Genomic DNA, 7,516 nt, shown 5'->3' with positions numbered 1-7,516 from the left:
GCCGGCCGCAGCTGCCGGGGAGCCGGGGCCGCCCTGGGCGTGATTGAGAATCACGACGTGTTTCAAGTTTTCCTTTGTGTTGGCTTGGGGGTTGGGGACACGCGTCCGAGTCCGCTCGGGCGGTACCGGAACCCGGCGCCTGCCGTTGGCTCCGGGTCCCTGTCCACATGGGTTTAAGGAAATTTTATTTCCAAGCGTGTTTTTCTTCTCGGTAATTGCTTCCAGCTTTGGCTGTGTTGGGTACGGGGCAGAGTTCTTTTAGGAAGCTCTTGGAAAATCATGTCTGGTACAGGAAGGGCTGCTGTAGTTTTTATTTGTGTAGTCCAGATTTGGTTGAATTCTTTTCTGCATAGCAAGTTAAAGCAGGCATGGGATAACAAACGGCTGTGGAAGTAAATGCGAAGTCTGATTGAATCACAGTTTTACCTCCGTGCCGTTCGTCGTGTGTCCGCGTCCACCTCGTGTTTCTTCACAGCGGCGATTTCGCGTGTGTGTGACACGATCGTCCTGTGTTGGTGCATCGTGGCCGTGGGATTGCAGCACTAGCAGGATCTTGGTGATCCTGAATGTGGTTAAACCATCCTGCTAAGTTTCTACGGTTAAATTGCATGCCAGGAGAAAAGCTATTTAATGTGTACGGGTGACTGTGCGCTTAGGGCAGAGTAGGCGTTAAATTGCTCTCTTAACCGGCGCGATGTTTGCGGCTTAGTGGACGGGAAGCACTTTGAATGGACGGGTAATAAAAGTGTGTCTTGGGTTAGAAGCCGTGCATCTTTGGTGCATCACGTATGATACTGTAAGAAAGTATTTCGCCAAGGTCACTTTTTCCCCCTCACATATATATATGAGACCCCTGCCATGATGACATTTAATTGTATCTTAATTTTTGGACACTCCCTAAACCTCAGTAAAGAATTTAAATGCTATTTGGCAGATTAGGGTACACTAAATTTGAAAAAAAATTGCTTTTACTCTAAATCTAAGTACAAGACTGTTCATATCGACTTTTTCAGGATAAAAGATAAAAGGACTCTTAAAATATGTGCTCTGCTGTAACCACCGTAATGTTATAATAGCTTTAGTTTTGCAGTTAGTTTTTGCTGACTTCATAAACCACAAAATTGACTCCTTTCTGTTCAGCCGAAAGTGAAATTACAGCCTTGACCTATCTTCCAGGGATAGGTGGAATTTGTCTTATGGTCAAAGTATGATATTAATACATAGTCTTTTTTTTTTTTTTTTTTTTTTTTTAGTTCAAGGAATTCTTAAGCTGAAAAATGACTGTCTATGCAAATAAGCTTCCATTGTTTCTAATTGTAAAAGAATAAATATGCTGAAAGGATAGGAAATATTACCAACCCATGGTGTAAGACGTGTTTATTAAAATTTCACATTTGCATTATTTTAAGCAGTAGTTTATTACTATGAATAATTTTTCTTTGCAAATATATGTAGTTCTCAGTGTAGTGAGTCACTTCAGTGCGGACATAATTTATTAGTTTTACTAGCATTATATGAAAGTCTAGGAATGAACACTTGGGTGATAAAACCATATTTTGAAGAACTGATTTCAGTGAAAGTCAAGATAAAGGGGAAAGGAAGAGGCTGTGCTTGGGACTTACTTCCGAAGCAATACAAAATTGTTTTAACCTGGTAGTGGTCATAGAAGTATTGGCCTTAATACAATTCACTAAAACATAATTTGTTTCAGATGCTTTTATATATGTTTTATTTTTACATGAAACTTTAAAGAGTCTGTGTGTAATGTTGTCTGATGCTTAACATTTGGTGACTGACTTTGGAACTGGGTTCTCCTTTGCAAACTGGACTAGAATCAGTAATCGTCATAGACCAGCGAGAGAGTATAAAAGCCTTGAAAATGTGTGCTGACTTCTGAATGAACAATGAAGAATTAGACAATTTTGAAAAGAATATTTACAATAAAGTTCTTTAGTGTGTTAATTATTTTAATATTTTGAGGGAAGATACTTGGTTTTACTAATTTTAAATAGTGTGACTAACATTCGGTAATCAAACGTTAATTGAATGAGTAAGTACTGTCCTGTCAAAAGCTATCCCAACTTTCAGAAAATTAAGTAACATGACAAAACTGTATGGGCTCAAATTTAAATCTATTCATTTTAAGTTTGGCGGAACAATAAATCTTTAGATCAGTAATTTCAGCCTTAGTTTTGATATTCTTAAGTATGTCTTGAAATTCTCAGTTAAAATAAGTTATTTTTGCAGATCTGCAACACCCAAAAGAAGACTATGGTTTTGTTTCAGAAAAGAGCAAATGACCTTATGGCATTGGGGTTGCAGAGGTGTGGAGAACCATCACCTTTACTTGATTTAGGCAGTGGCTTGCTGTTCTGCTTGATGTTGCTTTGACTAATTTTTATTTATTTATTTATTTGATATCGGGGAATCGAACTCGGGACCTTGTGCTTGAGAGGCAGACAGTGGCACCACTGAGCTAAATCCCCGGCCTATGCTTTGTATTGTTGTAACATAGAGTTGAAGAAGAGATCACACCTGTGCCGAAATCTTACATCATAGGAACGTTGTCATGTTAGAAAGGCTATGTTTGTGATTCTGGCTTTGTAGTGTGAATATTTACAGGAAGTTTAGTGAGACGTTGTTCAAAACCCTTACGTGTCTTAGGTCGCCTTCAGTTCACATTTAAACAGGTTTATAATACAAATATTCATCTTCTCGTGAGCAGCAGCTGCTTTTCTGAAAAGGAAATCATGTGTTAAAGTATGCTAGTACAGTATTTTATTGGTAGCGTGTGGAGCAGTAGGTATGTACAATGTATATGGCTATGGTGGGGTGTGTATTTTCTGTTCCTCTCAGCTGCTCCAGTGCCACAATTAGGCTGAGTGTTGCTCAGCTGCAGCTGCTGTGTGATTATAAACCATCCGCTCCTGTCTAAACTCGGAGGCAGATTTAGCAAAAGGAGCTATAGTAACAGCAGAGGGTGAAAAGGAAGAGCTGGTGCTGCTGCCAAAATCATTTAATGTGTCTGGATATCAAGGGATCATTGGCCCCAGCAGCACTACTGTTGTCTTCGAACTGGCAGACTTGGTGGCAGAATATGCTGGCCTGGGCTGGCTTTACTTTGAAGATCTTGAAGCCCACTCCAAGAAAGATGGAGAATCCCATAATTATAGTATAAGATACGCGCTGATGAGGTACAGTTGGGCTGAATTACAAGCTTCTGCGCCTCAGCTCCTCCCCTGCTTCCTAACCCTGGGTAGTTGTGATCTTCGGTTTTCCGGCTCGGATGTACAGTAAGCTAGGAGACTGAAGCTTCCTTGAAGCACACGGTGCACATCTAATACTTGATTCTGTTACCATCTAATACTTGATTCTGCTTTGAGCTAGGATGCTTAGAATAACTTTGGCTATTTGGGGAGTGGCAGGATTGCCAAAATACTGTTTCTTTGGAATCCCTTCTCCCAGGAGGTGGAAAGCCCTCCGGAGGGATTATTTCTAGAACTAGCTACCATGATAATAATTTGGGATGGGGTTTAGTGAGCCCTGGACTTGTGTGGCACAAGGAGAGGAAGGAGGTACAGGATGACCACTCACTTGAGCATGATCGAGTATGCATTGTCATGGGCCACGTACTTTGCAGGACACTGGTGTGGTGACTGCTTCCTTTATACTTCCACGCAACCTTTGTGACAAAGCACACTTCTTTTTTTTGGTACTGACGATTGAACTGGGTCCTTGCACTTGGGAGGCAAGCAGCGGCACCACTGAGCTAAATCCCCGGCCCTAAAGCACACTTCTTGTACAGTAATTGGTTCTTGCCATGAGTGACTGTTTTCTTTGGTAGTGTCCACTGTGGCAAGGAATTTTTTATATCAATGTGTGAGAATATCCCCTAGACCAATACTGACTAAATCTTGGATTGTATATACAGATGTGATTCTGAGTATATGAGTTTATGACTACTGCGCTTTTGACACACCAGTTTTATTTTGTTTCTGGTACCCATAATCAAACTCAGGGCCTTGCTTAGGCGTGGTGCCACTGTGCTATATCCCTGGCCCACACAACAAATATTTTAGTTATACCTTTACCAGAATTTTATAAAATTAGCTTAATGCTTTTTCCCGTGTTTAAGTTAAGTAAATTCTTTAGCATTTTGCTCCAGTTTTGTTCTAGGAGATGATTTTATAAAATGTTTTAAATAGTCTTGCAGATGTGAATTTAAAGGTCATTTTGTTATTTCTAACAGAATTAGAAGCTAGTTGAACTTACATTAGTCTTTAGCAAAAATTAATTTAAATGTTTTTTACTATTTTAGTGAATATAGAAAGTCCAACTTATTTTTTTTAAGCCGAGATTTTCTGAAATACATTTGTATTCTATCATGTTAATAGTGACAGTCAAAATTATAACTTGTGTTTGTATCCACCGAGGGAAAAAAAGAAAGGGAAATTCTCACTTCTTGCTGTAAAGTGTGTAAAAGAATGCATAGCTCAAGGGATCCAGTACCTGTGGTGGGTTTTTGGGGTGGGGGTAGGGACCGGAAATGCTGGGAGGAAAGGACTGAGTGGCGAAACTTCAAGATTTTCTGGTTCCCAGCCTCTGTTCCTAACAATATGTAAAATATGTTTTCTTCAACTGACTGTGGAGAATAGTTGCTTCTCTGAATTTAAAAAAATTTTATTTTATTTTAGTTTTGAGTAGGGTCTCAACTGTGTCATTCAGGCTGGTCTTGAACTCACTGTGTAGTTCAGGCTGGCTTCAAACTTGTGAGGATCCTGCTTCAGCCTCCCCAAGTGCTAGGGGTTACAGGTGGGTGCCACCATGCCCAGCTCTTCTCTGATTTTTAGTACAGGTTTGTTTCTAAGCATTAAGGAGAAGATGAGGTAAGGTGAAGAAAGTTGGTGACCTGTGTGTATAATTAATACTTGAAATTGTTTCTTGGCAAGTTTATTGATTTCTCAGTTTTTTTCTAATATAATTAGTTTTTTACATATAAGGATGCTTTATAAATAATAACAATTAGGCATATGGAAAGGAACAGAGAAGGAAACATGTATAATAAGAAAGAAGTGGAAGGAAGGCAGTATGGATTTTTATTTCACTTCTGACGGTGCCAAGCTATGTGTCCTTGCTTAATTTAGTGAACTTCCTAGGCCACTTGAAACTAAGTCTTTCAGCCTTAAAAATGTGTGCTTTTGCTACAGTTGAAGTTTTTTTTGGTACAGATAAAATTTTAAGAAAATGTTTTAGTGTACAATTTGTATTAAAATTCGATACCAGTTGAGTAAAGGATTATAGTAGAAAAACAGACTCATGAACTTAACATTGAACTTTCTTAAGTAAAGACAGTTATTCCCTTCATTGAGTATTTTTTTAACCATGTGTTAACCCAGGAAACAGTGCTAGTTTTAATACAATAAAAATGATTGCAGCATGATTGTCACTCTCTAGGAATTCTCAGTTGGATAGAGTTGGTGATGATAATGAAGCTGTTACAAATTTTCTAAATTGATAGAGCTTCTTAGCGTGATAATCCATTACAGTGCTTTTGGTTTTGGGTGGCATTGTGTGTGTGATATCTCTGAAACTCCTACAGTCCCTTGCACCAGACAGATTTAACCTTCAGTAAATTGCTTGCATTCTCTAGGCAGGAAGACTTCATTTCTAGAACTTAGTTCTTGAAGGTGTTTGTGATCAGAAGTACAGCTTCCACAACACTTTTGTAGGAGTTTTATTTTATGAAGGCAAAACTAAATAAAAGACTTTAAAAATTACTATTTGTTAAAATAGTATTAGAAAAGTAATGCCTTATTATCTTCTTGAAGCATGTACTGTAGTTGTGATGTCAGTTATCAGGCAGTCATGATTTATTATTTGGATGAGAACTTTGCCATGTTGTATCAGGAAAATACACTTTTCTCTTTAATTGACAAAAGTGTAGACTATTGTTTCTGAGTATGTTCTTTATCACATGTAGTTAATGTTTAAAACAGCAAGCATGAGCATTTGAAAAGGGTTTGCAAAATAAATTTTCCAAAAAAAGAAAGAAACTAAAATTGTAAGTAGATTATATTCCCAAAGTTTGTTACTCAGTTCTTTGAAAATGGAAAATTATTTGCCCAGAAAAAGTTTTGTTAAAGTCTGTACTCTTTGAACAAACACTTGTCCTAGAAATCTTACAAATGCTATAATTATGAGATGAATGCACCTGTATCAGTGATGGTGAACCTTTTAAAGTATTGTACCCAAATTGCAACCCAAAACTCATTTATGGCAAAGTGCCAACCTTGCAATTAAATCTATATTTATACTGAAGTTATAATTAGAAAAATCAGCTCATACATTAACAGCTTTTGTCTTAAAAACAAATAACGAGTCTGGGCATGGGGGCACACACCTGTAACCCAGCACTGGGGAGGTGAAGGAAGAGGATCACTGAGTTTAAGGCCAGCTTGTGCTGCATAGTGAGTTCAGGTCCAGCCCGAACTACATAGTGAGACCCTGTCTCAAAAACAAAACAAAACAAAACAAAATAGGTGTGCCAAAGTGTTCACTACCACTGGCCTGTAGCCTTGCCAGTTACTCTCCTTCTCCTCTTTAGCTCCTCTCGCTGTTTAAAAGTCACTCTGATGAGCTCCATGTTAGAATGTTAGAACTCTCCCAGGGAGGCCTTACTGTTAAGCTGATGTGAAGCATGGAAACTTGCCTGGTTATCTCACCAGCTTGCTAGGCCCTGTGATTCCTGCCCCTTAATCTAATATTATGGGACAGTGTGAAGTGTCCAAAGATTGGGAATTAAACCAGAAAAGCAAAAAGGAGGCCTGGGAGAATGAGGAGCAGCATAATGTGGAGTTTATAGCTTTCCATTCATCATCTTTTTCTGTTTACCAATCACTCATTCTTCTAAGGCATTGTGTTGGGAACCAAGCCTGTTAATAACAGGTATAGTGCGAAGTGGCACTTTCACATACATTGTCAATTTAATTTGAATGGTTGAAGTATGTTTCTAAAGTACACAGAAAAAGTGTGAAGGAGATAGGTATTTTTTTACAGAAGAAGGAACCGAGGATCAGAAAATACAAGTAATTTGAATCTAGAAGCCTGTCCCATAGGAATAAGAAACAGTAATGGAAAGAGGAAAGAGGATTTCTTAATTTTTACTTCCCCATATAATTTACTTTTTATTTTCTTTTTATTGAGTTTATTGGTATAATCTAGGTATACAGTACAGTTACATTCATCATTGGGATTCTGTACCTTTACATAATAGGTCTTGATTCTCATTTTTCCCCTTGTCCCTGCCCTCCCTTCACCCCCTCCTCCCCTCCCCATTTACAAACACTTTATTTCCATTTTTTCAGTTTCTCATATTTTTTTCCTCTCCCTTATTACCTTTCCCCCACCCTTCCCACTTTCCCTACACCTTTAGCCCTTTACTTCCTATTTCACATTATTAATTATCTCATTAGGATCCTGTATACTATTATAGTTTTTCACACCAAAGAAACTATTC

Source organism: Fukomys damarensis, unplaced genomic scaffold (genome assembly GCF_012274545.1).
Source record: "Fukomys damarensis isolate Sample0158 unplaced genomic scaffold, DMR_v1.0_HiC HiC_scaffold_30, whole genome shotgun sequence".
In the NCBI taxonomy this organism is placed as follows: domain Eukaryota; kingdom Metazoa; phylum Chordata; class Mammalia; order Rodentia; family Bathyergidae; genus Fukomys; species Fukomys damarensis.
The sequence above is the reverse complement of the archived record's forward strand: the minus strand, read 5'-3'. Positions refer to the sequence as shown.